The sequence below is a fragment of the Atractosteus spatula genome, chromosome 28 (assembly GCF_055471065.1).
Source record: "Atractosteus spatula isolate fAtrSpa1 chromosome 28, fAtrSpa1.hap1, whole genome shotgun sequence".
NCBI lineage: Eukaryota > Metazoa > Chordata > Actinopteri > Semionotiformes > Lepisosteidae > Atractosteus > Atractosteus spatula.
In genome coordinates this window covers 1,306,756-1,323,088 of record NC_142733.1, presented here as the reverse complement: position 1 = coordinate 1,323,088, position 16,333 = coordinate 1,306,756, and positions in this window count along the sequence as shown.

Sequence of the window (16,333 nt, the reverse complement as noted above, 5' to 3'; positions counted from 1 at the left end):
AGCCCTTAGAATCGCAGTGTAACTGCCTGGCTCAGAAGAGCACACTGAGTCAGCCCTTAACCCCAGTGTGCTGAAATTGTCAAAACGTGTTTTTCAGCAGAAATAAACACGTTTTGGCAACTTTGGTCACCACCATGTAACTTATAGGGCAGAACAGCACAGTTTTCAAAACGTGTTTTTCAGCCCGAAATAAACGCGTTTTCTCAGCCCTTAGAATCACAGTGTATCTGCCTGGCTCAGAAGAGCCCACTGAGTCAGCCCTTAACCCCAGTGTGCTGAAATTGTTAAAACGTGTATTTCAGCAGAAATAAACACGTTTTGGCAACTTTGGTCACCACCATGTAACTTATAGGGCAAGAACAGCAGAGTTTTCAAAACGTGTTTTTCAGCCCGAAATAAACGCGTTTTCTCAGCCCTTGGAATCGCAGTGTATCTGCCTGGCTCAGAAGAGCCCACTGAGTCAGCCCTTTACCCCAGTGTGCTGAAATTGTCAAAACGTGTTTTTCAGCAGAAATAAACACGTTTTGGCAACTTTGGTCACCAGCATGTAACTTATAGGGCAAGTACAGCACAGTTTTCAAAACGTGTTTTTCAGCCCGAAATAAACGCGTTTTCTCAGCCCTCAGAATCGCAGTGTAACTGACTGGCTCAGAAGAGCACACTGAGTCAGCCCTTAACCCCAGTGTGCTGAAATTGTCAAAACGTGTTTTTCAGCAGAAATAAACACGTTTTGGCAACTTTGGTCACCACCATGTAACTTATAGGGCAGGAACAGCACAGTTTTCAAAACGTGTTTTTCAGCCAGAAATAAACGCGTTTTCTCAGCCCTTGGAATCGCAGTGTATCTGCCTGGCTCAGAAGAGCCCACTGAGTCAGCCCTTTACCCCAGTGTGCTGAAATTGTCAAAACGTGTTTTTCAGCAGAAATAAACACGTTTTGGCAACTTTGGTCACCAGCATGTAACTTATAGGGCAAGTACAGCACAGTTTTCAAAACGTGTTTTTCAGCCCGAAATAAATGCGTTTTCTCAGCCCTTGGAATCGCAGTGTATCTGCCTGGCTCAGAAGAGCCCACTGAGTCAGCCCTTAACCCCAGTGTGCTGAAATTGTCAAAAAGTGTTTTTCAGCAGAAATAAACACGTTTTGGCAACTTTGGTCTCCCCCATGTAAGTTATAGGGCAGGAACAGCACAGTTTTCAAAACGTGTTTTTCAGCCCGAAATAAACGCGTTTTCTCAGCCCTTAGATTCGCAGTGTAAATGCCTGGCTCTGAAGAGCCCACTGTGTCAGCCCTTAACCCCAGTGTGCTGAAATTGTCAAAACGTGTTTTTCAGCAGAAATAAACACGTTTTGGCAACTTTGGTCACCACCATGTAACTTATAGGGCAAGAACAGCACAGTTTTCAAAACGTGTTTTTCAGCCCGAAATAAACGCGTTTTCTCAGCCCTTGGAATCGCAGTGTATCTGCCTGGCTCAGAAGAGCCCACTGAGTCAGCCCTTTACCCCAGTGTGCTGAAATTGTCAAAACGTGTTTTTCAGCAGAAATAAACACGTTTTGGCAACTTTGGTCACCAGCATGTAACTTATAGGGCAAGTACAGCACAGTTTTCAAAACGTGTTTTTCAGCCCGAAATAAACGCGTTTTCTCAGCCCTCAGAATCGCAGTGTAACTGACTGGCTCAGAAGAGCCCACTTAGTCAGCCCTTAACCCCAGTGTGCTGAAATTGTCAAACGTGTTTTTCAGCAGAAATAAACACGTTTTGGCAACTTTGGTCACCACCATGTAACTTATAGGGCAAGAACAGCACAGTTTTCAAAACGTGTTTTTCAGCCCGAAATAAACGCGTTTTCTCAGCCCTTGGAATCGCAGTGTATCTGCCTGGCTCAGAAGAGCCCACTGAGTCAGCCCTTTACCCCAGTGTGCTGAAATTGTCAAAACGTGTTTTTCAGCAGAAATAAACACGTTTTGGCAACTTTGATCACCAGCATGTAACTTATAGGGCAAGTACAGCACAGTTTTCAAAACGTGTTTTTCAGCCCGAAATAAATGCGTTTTCTCAGCCCTTGGAATCGCAGTGTATCTGCCTGGCTCAGAAGAGCCCACTGAGTTAGCCCTTAACCCCAGTGTGCTGAAATTGTCAAAACGTTTTTTTCAGCAGAAATAAACACGTTTTGGCAACTTTGGTCTCCCCCATGTAAGTTATAGGGCAGGAACAGCACAGTTTTCAAAACGTGTTTTTCAGCCCGAAATAAACGCGTTTTCTCAGCCCTTAGAATCACAGTGTATCTGCCTGGCTCAGAAGAGCCCACTGAGTCAGCCCTTAACCCCAGTGTGCTGAAATTGTTAAAACGTGTATTTCAGCAGAAATAAACACGTTCTGGCAACTTTGGTCACCACCATGTAACTTATAAGGCAAGAACAGCACAGTTTTCAAAACGTGTTTTTCAGCCCGAAATAAAGCGTTTTCTCAGCCCTTGGAATCGCAGTGTATCTCCTGGCTCAGAAGAGCCCACTGAGTCAGCCCTTAACCCCAGTGTGCTGAAATTGTCAAAACGTGTTTTTCAGCAGAAATAAACACGTTTTGGCAACTTTGGTCTCCCCCATGTAAGTTATAGGGCAGGAACAGCACAGTTTTCAAAACGTGTTTTTCAGCCAGAAATAAACGCATTTTCTCAGCCCTTAGAATCGCAGTGTAACTGCCTGGCTCAGAAGAGCACACTGAGTCAGCCCTTAACCCCAGTGTGCTGAAATTGTCAAAACGTGTTTTTCAGCAGAAATAAACACGTTTTGGCAACTTTGGTCACCACCATGTAACTTATAGGGCAGAACAGCACAGTTTTCAAAACGTGTTTTTCAGCCCGAAATAAACGCGTTTTCTCAGCCCTTAGAATCACAGTGTATCTGCCTGGCTCAGAAGAGCCCACTGAGTCAGCCCTTAACCCCAGTGTGCTGAAATTGTTAAAACGTGTATTTCAGCAGAAATAAACACGTTTTGGCAACTTTGGTCACCACCATGTAACTTATAGGGCAAGAACAGCAGAGTTTTCAAAACGTGTTTTTCAGCCCGAAATAAACGCGTTTTCTCAGCCCTTGGAATCGCAGTGTATCTGCCTGGCTCAGAAGAGCCCACTGAGTCAGCCCTTTACCCCAGTGTGCTGAAATTGTCAAAACGTGTTTTTCAGCAGAAATAAACACGTTTTGGCAACTTTGGTCACCAGCATGTAACTTATAGGGCAAGTACAGCACAGTTTTCAAAACGTGTTTTTCAGCCCGAAATAAACGCGTTTTCTCAGCCCTCAGAATCGCAGTGTAACTGCCTGGCTCAGAAGAGCACACTGAGTCAGCCCTTAACCCCAGTGTGCTGAAATTGTCAAAACGTGTTTTTCAGCAGAAATAAACATGTTTTGGCAACTTTGGTCAGCACCATGTAACTTATAGGGCAGGAACAGCACAGTTTTCAAAACGTGTTTTTCAGCCCGAAATAAACGCGTTTTCTCAAATCTTGGAATCACAGTGTATCTGCCTTGCTCAGAAGAGCCCACTGAGTCAGCCCTTAACCCCAGTGTGCTGAAGTTGTCAAAACTTGTTTTTCAACAGAAATAAACACGTTTTGGCAACTTTGGTCTCTCCCATGTAAGTTATAGGGCAGGAACAGCACAGTTTTCAAAACGTGTTTTTCAGCCCGAAATAAACGCGTTTTCTCAGCCCTTAGAATCGCAGTGTAACTGCCTGGCTCAGAAGAGCACACTGAGTCAGCCCTTAACCCCAGTGTGCTGAAATTGTCAAAACGTGTTTTTCAGCAGAAATAAACACGTTTTGCCAACTTTGGTCACCACCATGTAACTTATAGGGCAGAACAGCACAGTTTTCAAAACGTGTTTTTCAGCCCGAAATAAACGCGTTTTCTCAGCCCTTGGAATCGCAGTGTATCTGCCTGGCTCAGAAGAGCCCACTGAGTCAGCCCTTTACCCCAGTGTGCTGAAATTGTCAAAACGTGTTTTTCAGCAGAAATAAACACGTTTTGGCAACTTTGGTCACCAGCATGTAACTTATAGGGCAAGTACAGCACAGTTTTCAAAACGTGTTTTTCAGCCCGAAATCAACGCGTTTTCTCAGCCCTCAGAATCGCAGTGTAACTGACTGGCTCAGAAGAGCACACTGAGTCAGCCCTTAACCCCAGTGTGCTGAAATTGTCAAAACGTGTTTTTCAGCAGAAATAAACAAGTTTTGGCAACTTTGGTCACCACCATGTAACTTATAGGGCAGGAACAGCACAGTTTTCAAAACGTGTTTTTCAGCCAGAAATAAACGCGTTTTCTCAGCCCTTAGAATCGCAGTGTATCTGCCTGGCTCAGAAGAGCCCACTGAGTCAGCCCTTAACCCCAGTGTGCTGAAGTTGTCAAAACTTGTTTTTCAGCAGAAATAAACACGTTTTGGCAACTTTGGTCTCCCCCATGTAAGTTATAGGGCAGGAACAGCACAGTTTTCAAAACGTGTTTTTCAGCCCGAAATAAACGCGTTTTCTCAGCCCTTAGAATCGCAGTGTAACTGCCTGGCTCAGAAGAGCACACTGAGTCAGCCCTTAACCCCAGTGTGCTGAAATTGTCAAATCGTGTTTTTCAGCAGAAATAAACACGTTTTGGCAACTTTGGTCTCCCCCATGTAAGTTATAGGGCAGGAACAGCACAGTTTTCAAAACGTGTTTTTCAGCCCGAAATAAACGCGTTTTCTCAGCCCTTAGAATCGCAGTGTATCTGCCTGGCTCTGAAGAGCCCACTGAGTCAGCCCTTAACCCCAGTGTGCTGAAATTGTTAAAACGTGTATTTCAGCAGAAATAAACACGTTTTGGCAACTTTGGTCACCACCATGTAACTTATAGGGCAAGACAGCACAGTTTTCAAAACGTGTTTTTCAGCCCGAAATAAACGCGTTTTCTCAGCCCTTGGAATCGCAGTGTATATGCCTGGCTCAGAAGAGCCCACTGAGTCAGCCCTTTACCCCAGTGTGCTGAAATTGTCAAAACGTGTTTTTCAGCAGAAATAAACACGTTTTGGCAACTTTGGTCACAAGCATGTAACTTAATAGGGCAAGTACAGCACAGTTTTCAAAACGTGTTTTTCAGCCCGAAATCAACGCGTTTTCTCAGCCCTTGGAATCGCAGTGTATCTGCCTGGCTCAGAAGACCCACTGAGTCAGCCCTTAACCCCATTGTGCTGAAAATGTCAAAACGTGTTTTTCAGCAGAAATAAACAAGTTTTGGCAACTTTGGTCACCACCATGTAACTTATAGGGCAGGAACAGCACAGTTTTCAAAACGTGTTTTTCAGCCAGAAATAAACGCGTTTTCTCAGCCCTTAGAATCGCAGTGTATCTGCCTGGCTCAGAAGAGCACACTGAGTCAGCCCTTAACCCCAGTGTGCTGAAATTGTCAAAACGTGTTTTTCAGCAGAAATAAACACGTTTTGGCAACTTTGGTCTCCCCCATGTAAGTTATAGGGCAGGAACAGCACAGTTTTCAAAACGTGTTTTTCAGCCAAAAATAAACGCGTTTTCTCAGCTCTTAGAATCGCAGTGTATCTGCCTGGCTCAGAAAAGCCCACTGAGCCAGCCCTTAACCCCAGTGTGCTGAAATTGTCAAAACGTGTTTTTCAGCAGAAATAAACACGTTTTGGCAACTTTGGTCTCCCCCATGTAAGTTATAGGGCAGGAACAGCACAGTTTTCAAAACGTGTTTTTCAGCCCGAAATAAACGCGTTTTCTCAGCCCTTAGAATCACAGTGTATCTGCCTGGCTCAGAAGAGCCCACTGAGTCAGCCCTTAACCCCAGTGTGCTGAAATTGTCAAAACGTGTTTTTCAGCAGAAATAAACACGTTTTGGCAACTTTGGTCTCCCCCATGTAAGTTATAGGGCAGGAACAGCACAGTTTTCAAAACGTGTTTTTCAGCCCGAAATAAACGCGTTTTCTCAGCCTTTAGAATCGCAGTGTAACTGCCTGGCTCAGAAGAGCACACTGAGTCAGCCCTTAACCCCAGTGTGCTGAAATTGTCAAAACGTGTTTTTCAGCAGAAATAAACACGTTTTGGCAACTTTGGTCTCCCCCATGTAAGTTATAGGGCAGGAACAGCACAGTTTTCAAAACGTGTTTTTAAGCCCGAAATAAAGCGTTTTCTCAGCCCTTGGAATCGCAGTGTATCTGCCTGGCTCAGAAGAGCCCACTGAGTCAGCCCTTAACCCCATTGTGCTGAAATTGTCAAAACGTGTTTTTCAGCAGAAATAAACAAGTTTTGGCAACTTTGGTCACCACCATGTAACTTATAGGGCAGGAACAGCACAGTTTTCAAAACGTGTTTTTTAGCCAGAAATAAACGCGTTTTCTCAGCCCTTAGAATCGCAGTGTATCTGCCTGGCTCAGAAGAGCCCACTGAGTCAGCCCTTAACCCCAGTGTGCTGAAATTGTCAAAACGTGTTTTTCAGCAGAAATAAACACGTTTTGGCAACTTTGGTCTCCCCCATGTAAGTTATAGGGCAGGAACAGCACAGTTTTCAAAACGTGTTTTTCAGCCCGAAATAAACGCGTTTTCTCAGCCCTTAGAATCGCAGTGTAACTGCCTGGCTCAGAAGAGCACACTGAGTCAGCCCTTAACCCCAGTGTGCTGAAATTGTCAAAACGTGTTTTTCAGCAGAAATAAACACGTTTTGGCAACTTTGGTCTCCCCCATGTAAGTTATAGGGCAGGAACAGCACAGTTTTCAAAACGTGTTTTTCAGCCCGAAATAAACGCGTTTTCTCAGCCCGTAGAATCGCAGTGTATCTGCCTGGCTCTGAAGAGCCCACTGAGTCAGCCCTTAACCCCAGTGTGCTGAAATTGTCAAAACGTGTTTTTCAGCAGAAATAAACACGTTCTGGCAACTTTGGTCACCACCATGTAACTTATAGGGCAAGAACAGCACAGTTTTCAAAACGTGTTTTTCAGCCCGAAATAAAGCGTTTTCTCAGCCCTTGGAATCGCAGTGTATCTGCCTGGCTCAGAAGAGCCCACTGAGTCAGCCCTTAACCCCAGTGTGCTGAAATTGTCAAAACGTGTTTTTCAGCAGAAATAAACAAGTTTTGGCAACTTTGGTCACCACCATGTAACTTATAGGGCAGGAACAGCACAGTTTTCAAAACGTGTTTTTCAGCCAAAAATAAACGCGTTTTCTCAGCTCTTAGAATCGCAGTGTATCTGCCTGGCTCAGAAGAGCCCACTGAGCCAGCCCTTAACCCCAGTGTGCTGAAATTGTCAAAACGTGTTTTTCAGCAGAAATAAACACGTTTTGGCAACTTTGGTCTCCCCCATGTAACTTATAGGGCAAGCACAGCACAGTTTTCAAAACGTGTTTTTCAGCCCGAAATAAACGCGTTTTCTCAGCCCTTGGAATCGAAGTGTCTCTGCCTGGCTCAGAAGAGCCCACTGAGTCAGCCCTTTACCCCAGTGTGCTGAAATTGTCAAAACGTGTTTTTCAGCAGAAATAAACACGTTTTGGCAACTTTGGTCACCAGCATGTAACTTATAGGGCAAATACAGCACAGTTTTCAAAACGTGTTTTTCAGCCCGACATAAACACGTTTTCTCAGCCCTCAGAATCGCAGTGTAACTGACTGGCTCAGAAGAGCCCACTGAGTCAGCCCTTAACCCCAGTGTGCTGAAATTGTCAAAACGTGTTTTTCAGCAGAAATAAACACGATCTGGCAACTTTGGTCACCACCATGTAACTTATAGGGCAAGAACAGCACAGTTTTCAAAACGTGTTTTTCAGCCCGAAATAAACGCGTTTTCTCAGCCCTTAGAATCGCAGTGTATCTGCCTGGCTCAGAAGAGCCCACTGAGTCAGCCCTTAACCCCAGTGTGCTGAAGTTGTCAAAACTTGTTTTTCAACAGAAATAAACACGTTTTGGCAACTTTGGTCTCTCCCATGGAAGTTATAGGGCAGGAACAGCACAGTTTTCAAAACGTGTTTTTCAGCCCGAAATAAACGCGTTTTCTCAGCCCTTAGAATCGCAGTGTAACTGCCTGGCTCAGAAGAGCACACTGAGTCAGCCCTTAACCCCAGTGTGCTGAAATTGTCAAAACGTGTTTTTCAGCAGAAATAAACACGTTTTGGCAACTTTGGTCTCCCCCATGTAAGTTATAGGGCAGGAACAGCACAGTTTTCAAAACGTGTTTTTCAGCCCGAAATAAACGCGTTTTCTCAGCCCTTAGAATCGCAGTGTATCTGCCTGGCTCTGAAGAGCCCACTGAGTCAGCCCTTAACCCCAGTGTGCTGAAATTGTCAAAACGTGTTTTTCAGCAGACATAAACATGTTCTGGCAACTTTGGCCACCACCATGTAACTTATAGGGCAGGAACAGCACAGTTTTCAAAACGTGTTTTTCAGCCCGAAATAAAGCGTTTTCTCAGCCCTTGGAATCGCAGTGTATCTCCTGGCTCAGAAGAGCCCACTGAGTCAGCCCTTAACCCCAGTGTGCTGAAATTGTCAAAACGTGTTTTTCAGCAGAAATAAACAAGTTTTGGCAACTTTGGTCACCACCATGTAACTTATAGGGCTGGAACAGCACAGTTTTCAAAACGTGTTTTTCAGCCAGAAATAAACGCGTTTTCTCAGCCCTTAGAATCACAGTGTATCTGCCTGGCTCAGAAGAGCACACTGAGTCAGCCCTTAACCCCAGTGTGCTGAAATTGTTAAAACGTGTTTTTCAGCAGAAATAAACACGTTTTGGCAACTTTGGTCACCACCATGTAACTTATAGGGCAAGAACAGCACAGTTTTCAAAACGTGTTTTTCAGCCCGAAATAAAAGCGTTTTCTCAGCCCTTAGAATCGCAGTGTAACTGCCTGGCTCAGAAGAGCACACTGAGTCAGCCCTTAACCCCAGTGTGCTGAAATTGTCAAAACGTGTTTTTCAGCAGAAATAAACACGTTTTGGCAACTTTGGTCACCAGCATGTAACTTATAGGGCAAGAACAGCACACTTTTCAAAACGTGTTTTTCAGCCCGAAATAAACGCGTTTTCTCAGCCCTTAAAATCACAGTGTATCTGCCTGGCTCAGAAGAGCCCACTGAGTCAGCCCTTAACCCCAGTGTGCTGAAGTTGACAAAAACTTGTTTTTCAGCAGAAATAAACACGTTTTGGCAACTTTGGTCTCCCCCATGTAAGTTATAGGGCAGGAACAGCACAGTTTTCAAAACGTGTTTTTCAGGCCGAAATAAACGCGTTTTCTCAGCCCTTAGAATCGCAGTGTAACTGCCTGGCTCAGAAGAGCACACTGAGTCAGCCCTTAACCCCAGTGTGCTGAAATTGTCAAAACGTGTTTTTCAGCAGAAATAAACACGTTTTGGCAACTTTGGTCTCCCCCATGTAAGTTATAGGGCAGGAACAGCACAGTTTTCAAAACGTGTTTTTCAGCCCGAAATAAACGCGTTTTCTCAGCCCTTAGAATCGCAGTGTATCTGCCTGGCTCTGAAGAGCCCACTGAGTCAGCCCTTAACCCCAGTGTGCTGAAATTGTTAAAACGTGTTTTTCAGCAGAAATAAACACGTTCTGGCAACTTTGGTCACCACCATGTAACTTATAGGGCAGGAACAGCACAGTTTTCAAAACGTGTTTTTCAGCCCGAAATAAAGCGTTTTCTCAGCCCTTAAAATCACAGTGTATCTGCCTGGCTCAGAAGAGCCCACTGAGTCAGGCCTTAACCCCAGTGTGCTGAAATTGTCAAAACGTGTTTTTCAGCAGAAATAAACACGTTCTGGCAACTTTGGTCACCACCATGTAACTTATAGGGCAAGAACAGCACAGTTTTCAAAACGTGTTTTTCAGCCCGAAATAAACGCGTTTTCTCAGCCCTTAGAATCGCAGTGTATCTGCCTGGCTCAGAAGAGCCCACTGAGTCAGCCCTTAACCCCAGTGTGCTGAAGTTGTCAAAACTTGTTTTTCAACAGAAATAAACACGTTTTGGCAACTTTGGTCTCCCCCATGTAAGTTATAGGGCAGGAACAGCACAGTTTTCAAAACGTGTTTTTCAGCCCGAAATAAACGCGTTTTCTCAGCCCTTAGAATCGCAGTGTAACTGCCTGACTCAGAAGAGCACACTGAGTCAGCCTTTAACCCCAGTGTGCTGAAATTGTCAAAACGTGTTTTTCAGCAGAAATAAACACGTTTTGGCAACTTTGGTCTCCCCCATGTAAGTTATAGGGCAGGAACAGCACAGTTTTCAAAACGTGTTTTTCAGCCCGAAATAAACGCGTTTTCTCAGCCCTTAGAATCGCAGTGTATCTGCCTGGCTCTGAAGAGCCCACTGAGTCAGCCCTTAACCCCAGTGTGCTGAAATTGTCAAAACGTGTTTTTCAGCAGAAATAAACACGTTTTGGCAACTTTGGTCACCAGCATGTAACTTATAGGGCAAATACAGCACAGTTTTCAAAACGTGTTTTTCAGCCCGACATAAACACGTTTTCTCAGCCCTCAGAATCGCAGTGTAACTGACTGGTTCAGAAGAGCCCACTGAGTCAGCCCTTAACCCCAGTGTGCTGAAATTGTCAAAACGTGTTTTTCAGCAGAAATAAACACGTTTTGGCAACTTTGGTCACCAGCATGTAACTTATAGGGCAAGTACAGCACAGTTTTCAAAACGTGTTTTTCAGCCCGAAATAAACGCGTTTTCTCAGCCCTTAGAATCGCAGTGTATCTGCCTGGCTCAGAAGAGCCCACTGAGTCAGCCCTTAACCCCAGTGTGCTGAAGTTGTCAAAACTTGTTTTTCAACAGAAATAAACACGTTTTGGCAACTTTGGTCTCCCCCATGTAAGTTATAGGGCAGGAACAGCACAGTTTTCAAAACGTGTTTTTCAGCCCGAAATAAACGCGTTTTCTCAGCCCTTAGAATCGCAGTGTAACTGCCTGGCTCAGAAGAGCACACTGAGTCAGCCCTTAACCCCAGTGTGCTGAAATTGTCAAAACGTGTTTTTCAGCAGAAATAAACACGTTTTGCCAACTTTGGTCACCACCATGTAACTTATAGGGCAGAACAGCACAGTTTTCAAACCTGTTTTTCAGCCCGAAATAAACGCGTTTTCTCAGCCCTTGGAATCGCAGTGTATCTGCCTGGCTCAGAAGAGCCCACTGAGTCAGCCCTTTACCCCAGTGTGCTGAAATTGTCAAAACGTGTTTTTCAGCAGAAATAAACACGTTTTGGCAACTTTGGTCACCAGCATGTAACTTATAGGGCAAGAACAGCACACTTTTCAAAACGTGTTTTTCAGCCCGAAATAAACGCGTTTTCTCAGCCCTTAAAATCACAGTGTATCTGCCTGGCTCAGAAGAGCCCACTGAGTCAGCCCTTAACCCCAGTGTGCTGAAGTTGTCAAAACTTGTTTTTCAGCAGAAATAAACACGTTTTGGCAACTTTGGTCTCCCCCATGTAAGTTATAGGTCAGGAACAGCACAGTTTTCAAAACGTGTTTTTCAGCCCGAAATAAACGCGTTTTCTCAGCCCTTAGAATCGCAGTGTAACTGCCTGGCTCAGAAGACCACACTGAGTCAGCCCTTAACCCCAGTGTGCTGAAATTGTCAAAACGTGTTTTTCAGCAGAAATAAACACGTTTTGGCAACTTTGGTCTCCCCCATGTAAGTTATAGGGCAGGAACAGCACAGTTTTCAAAACGTGTTTTTCAGCCCGAAATAAACGCGTTTTCTCAGCCCTTAGAATCGCAGTGTATCTGCCTGGCTCTGAAGAGCCCACTGAGTCAGCCCTTAACCCCAGTGTGCTGAAATTGTCAAAACGTGTTTTTCAGCAGAAATAAACACGTTCTGGCAACTTTGGTCACCACCATGTAACTTATAGGGCAGGAACAGCACAGTTTTCAAAACGTGTTTTTCAGCCCGAAATAAAGCGTTTTCTCAGCCCTTGGAATCGCAGTGTATCTCCTGGCTCAGAAGAGCCCACTGAGTCAGCCCTTAACCCCAGTGTGCTGAAATTGTCAAAACGTGTTTTTCAGCAGAAATAAACAAGTTTTGGCAACTTTGGTCACCACCATGTAACTTATAGGGCTGGAAAAGCACAGTTTTCAAAACGTGTTTTTCACCAGAAATAAACGCGTTTTCTCAGCCCTTAGAATCACACTGTATCTGCCTGGCTCAGAAGAGCCCACTGAGTCAGCCCTTAACCCCAGTGTGCTGAAATTGTCAAAACGTGTTTTTCAGCAGAAATAAACACGTTTTGCCAACTTTGGTCACCACCATGTAACTTATAGGGCAGAACAGCACAGTTTTCAAAACGTGTTTTTCAGCCCGAAATAAACGCGTTTTCTCAGCCCTTGGAATCGCAGTGTATCTGCCTGGCTCAGAAGAGCCCACTGAGTCAGCCCTTTACCCCAGTGTGCTGAAATTGTCAAAACGTGTTTTTCAGCAGAAATAAACACGTTTTGGCAACTTTGGTCACCAGCATGTAACTTATAGGGCAAGAACAGCACACTTTTCAAAACGTGTTTTTCAGCCCGAAATAAACGCGTTTTCTCAGCCCTTAAAATCACAGTGTATCTGCCTGGCTCAGAAGAGCCCACTGAGTCAGCCCTTAACCCCAGTGTGCTGAAGTTGTCAAAACTTGTTTTTCAGCAGAAATAAACACGTTTTGGCAACTTTGGTCTCCCCCATGTAAGTTATAGGGCAGGAACAGCACAGTTTTCAAAACGTGTTTTTCAGCCCGAAATAAACGCGTTTTCTCAGCCCTTAGAATCGCAGTGTAACTGCCTGGCTCAGAAGACCACACTGAGTCAGCCCTTAACCCCAGTGTGCTGAAATTGTCAAAACGTGTTTTTCAGCAGAAATAAACACGTTTTGGCAACTTTGGTCTTCCACATGTAAGTTATAGGGCAGGAACAGCACAGTTTTCAAAACGTGTTTTTCAGCCCGAAATAAACGCGTTTTCTCAGCCCTTAGAATCGCAGTGTATCTGCCTGGCTCTGAAGAGCCCACTGAGTCAGCCCTTAACCCCAGTGTGCTGAAATTGTCAAAACGTGTTTTTCAGCAGAAATAAACACGTTCTGGCAACTTTGGTCACCACCATGTAACTTATAGGGCAGGAACAGCACAGTTTTCAAAACGTGTTTTTCAGCCCGAAATAAAGCGTTTTCTCAGCCCTTGGAATCGCAGTGTATCTCCTGGCTCAGAAGAGCCCACTGAGTCAGCCCTTAACCCCAGTGTGCTGAAATTGTCAAAACGTGTTTTTCAGCAGAAATAAACAAGTTTTGGCAACTTTGGTCACCACCATGTAACTTATAGGGCTGGAAAAGCACAGTTTTCAAAACGTGTTTTTCACCAGAAATAAACGCGTTTTCTCAGCCCTTAGAATCACAGTGTATCTGCCTGGCTCAGAAGAGCCCACTGAGTCAGCCCTTAACCCCAGTGTGCTGAAATTGTCAAAACGTGTTTTTCAGCAGAAATGAACACGTTTTGGCAACGTTGGTCACCACCATGTAACTTATAGGGCAGGAACAGCACAGTTTTCAAAACGTGTTTTTCAGCCCGAAATAAACGCGTTTTCTCAGCTCTTGGAATCCCAGTGTATCTGCCTGGCTCAGAAGAGCCCACTGAGTCAGCCCTTAACCCCAGTGTGCTGAAGTTATCAAAACTTGTTTTTCAGCAGAAATAAACACGTTTTGGCAACTTTGGTCTCCCCCATGTAAGTTATAGGGCAGGAACAGCACAGTTTTCAAAACGTGTTTTTCAGCCCGAAATAAACGCGTTTTCTCAGCCCTTAGAATCGCAGTGTAACTGCCTGGCTCAGAAGAGCACACTGAGTCAGCCCTTAACCCCAGTGTGCTGAAATTGTTAAAACGTGTTTTTCAGCAGAAATAAACACGTTTTGGAAACTTTGGTCACCACCATGTAACTTATAGGGCAAGAACAGCACAGTTTTCAAAACGTGTTTTTCAGCCCGAAATAAACGCGTTTTCTCAGCCCTTAGAATCGCAGTGTAACTGCCTGGCTCAGAAGAGCACACTGAGTCAGCCCTTAACCCCAGTGTGCTGAAATTGTCAAAACGTGTTTTTCAGCAGAAATAAACACGTTTTGCCAACTTTGGTCACCACCATGTAACTTATAGGGCAGAACAGCACAGTTTTCAAAACGTGTTTTTCAGCCCGAAATAAAGCGTTTTCTCAGCCCTTGGAATCGCAGTGTATCTCCTGGCTCAGAAGAGCCCACTGAGTCAGCCCATAACCCCAGTGTGCTGAAATTGTCAAAACTTGTTTTTCAACAGAAATAAACACGTTTTGGCAACTTTGGTCTCCCCCATGTAAGTTATAGGGCAGGAACAGCACAGTTTTCAAAACGTGTTTTTCAGCCCGAAATAAACGCGTTTTCTCAGCCCTTAGAATCGCAGTGTAACTGCCTGGCTCAGAAGAGCACACTGAGTCAGCCTTTAACCCCAGTGTGCTGAAATTGTCAAAACGTGTTTTTCAGCAGAAATAAACACGTTTTGGCAACTTTGGTCTCCCCCATGTAAGTTATAGGGCAGGAACAGCACAGTTTTCAAAACGTGTTTTTCAGCCCGAAATAAACGCGTTTTCTCAACCCTTAGAATCGCAGTGTATCTGCCTGGCTCTGAAGAGCCCACTGAGTCAGCCCTTAACCCCAGTGTGCTGAAATTGTCAAAACGTGTTTTTCAGCAGAAATAAACACGTTCTGGCAACTTTGGTCACCACAATGTAACTTATAGGGCAGGAACAGCACAGTTTTCAAAACGTGTTTTTCAGCCCGAAATAAAGCGTTTTCTCAGCCCTTGGAATCGCAGTGTATCTCCTGGCTCAGAAGAGCCCACTGAGTCAGCCCTTAACCCCAGTGTGCTGAAATTGTCAAAACGTGTTTTTCAGCAGAAATAAACAAGTTTTGGCAACTTTGGTCACCACCATGTAACTTATAGGGCTGGAACAGCACAGTTTTCAAAACGTGTTTTTCAGCCAGAAATAAACGCGTTTTCTCAGCCCTTAGAATCACAGTGTATCTGCCTGGCTCAGAAGAGCCCACTGAGTCAGCCCTTAACCCCAGTGTGCTGAAATTGTCAAAACGTGTTTTTCAGCAGAAATGAACACGTTTTGGCAACTTTGGTCACCACCATGTAACTTATAGGGCAGGAACAGCACAGTTTTCAAAACGTGTTTTTCAGCCCTTAGATTCGCAGTGTATCTGCCTGGCTCAGAAGAGCCCACTGAGTCAGCCCTTAACCCCAGTGTGCTGAAATTGTCAAAACGTGTTTTTCAGCAGAAATAAACACGTTTTGGCAACTTTGGTCACCACCATGTAACTTATAGGGCAGGAACAGCACAATTTTCAAAACGTGTTTTTCAGTCCGAAATAAACGCGTTTTCTCAGCCCTTAGAATCGCAGTGTATCTGCCTGGCTCTGAAGAGCCCACTGTGTCAGCCCTTAACCCCAGTGTGCTGAAATTGTCAAAACGTGTTTTTCAGCAGAAATGAACACGTTTTGGCAACTTTGGTCACCACCATGTAACTTATAGGGCAAGAACAGCAAAGTTTTCAAAACGTGTTTTTCAGCCCGAAATAAACACGTTTTCTGAGCCCTTGGAATCGCAGTGTATCTGCCTGGCTCAGAAGAGCCCACTGAGTCAGCCCTTTACCCCAGTGTGCTGAAATTGTCAAAACGTGTTTTTCAGCAGAAATAAACACGTTTTGGCAACTTTGGTCACCAGCATGTAACTTATAGGGCAAGAACAGCACAGTTTTCAAAACGTGTTTTTCAGCCCGAAATAAATGCGTTTTCTCAGCCCTTGGAATCGCAGTGTATCTGCCTGGCTCAGAAGAGCCCACTGAGTCAGCCCATAACCCCAGTGTGCTGAAATTGTCAAAACGTGTTTTTCAGAAGAAATAAACACGTTTTGGCAACTTTGGTCTCCCCCATGTAAGTTATAGGGCAGGAACAGCACAGTTTTCAAAACGTGTTTTTCAGCCCGAAATAAACGCGTTTTCTCAGCCCTTAGAATCGCAGTGTGTCTGCCTGGCTCTGAAGAGCCCACTGTGTCAGCCCTTAACCCCAGTGTGCTGAAATTGTCAAAACGTGTTTTTCAGCAGAAATAAACACGTTTTGGCAACTTTGGTCACCACCATGTAACTTATAGGGCAAGAACAGCACAGTTTTCAAAACGTGTTTTTCAGCCCGAAATAAACGCGTTTTCTCAGCCCTTGGAATCGCAGTGTATCTGCCTGGCTCAGAAGAGCCCACTGAGTCAGCCCTTTACCCCAGTGTGCTGAAATTGTCAAAACGTGTTTTTCAGCAGAAATAAAC